The sequence below is a fragment of the Calidris pugnax genome, unplaced genomic scaffold (genome assembly GCF_001431845.1).
Source record: "Calidris pugnax isolate Ruff unplaced genomic scaffold, ASM143184v1 scaffold469, whole genome shotgun sequence".
Lineage (NCBI taxonomy): Eukaryota > Metazoa > Chordata > Aves > Charadriiformes > Scolopacidae > Calidris > Calidris pugnax.
The window spans coordinates 258,234-258,708 of NW_015091303.1; positions in this window are offsets into that span (position 1 = coordinate 258,234).

A 475-nucleotide genomic window follows, 5' to 3' on the forward strand; every position below is an offset into this window, starting at 1 on the left:
CCTCCCACCAGACCAGGTTGCTCCAAGCCCCCTCCAACCTGCCCTTGAACCCCTCCAGGGATGGCCATGGGGTGGCAAAGCCGTCTCTGCCGGCCAGGATCCCCAGCCCAGGACCCTGTGTGGGTCTGGGAGGGGGAGAAATACCCCTGAGAGTAACTGTTCCTTGAAATGGGTGCATTTAGGGGGCTCTGGGAGGTCCAGCCCTGCCCTGGGGGCTGTCCCACAGCTGCTGAGAAGCACAACTTTGCCCCAAAAACATGCCAAAAAGAAAAACCATAAATTGCAAGAGCCAGGCGCTTGCAGAGTCACAGAATCATGGAATGGGTTGGGTTGGAAGGGACCTTAAAGGCTCCCCCAGCAACCTCCCACCAGCCCAGGTTGCTCCAAGCCCCCTCCAACCTGCCCTTGAACCCCTCCAGGGATGGCCATGGGGTGGCAAAGCCATCTCTGCCGGCCAGTATCCCTGGGGATCCCT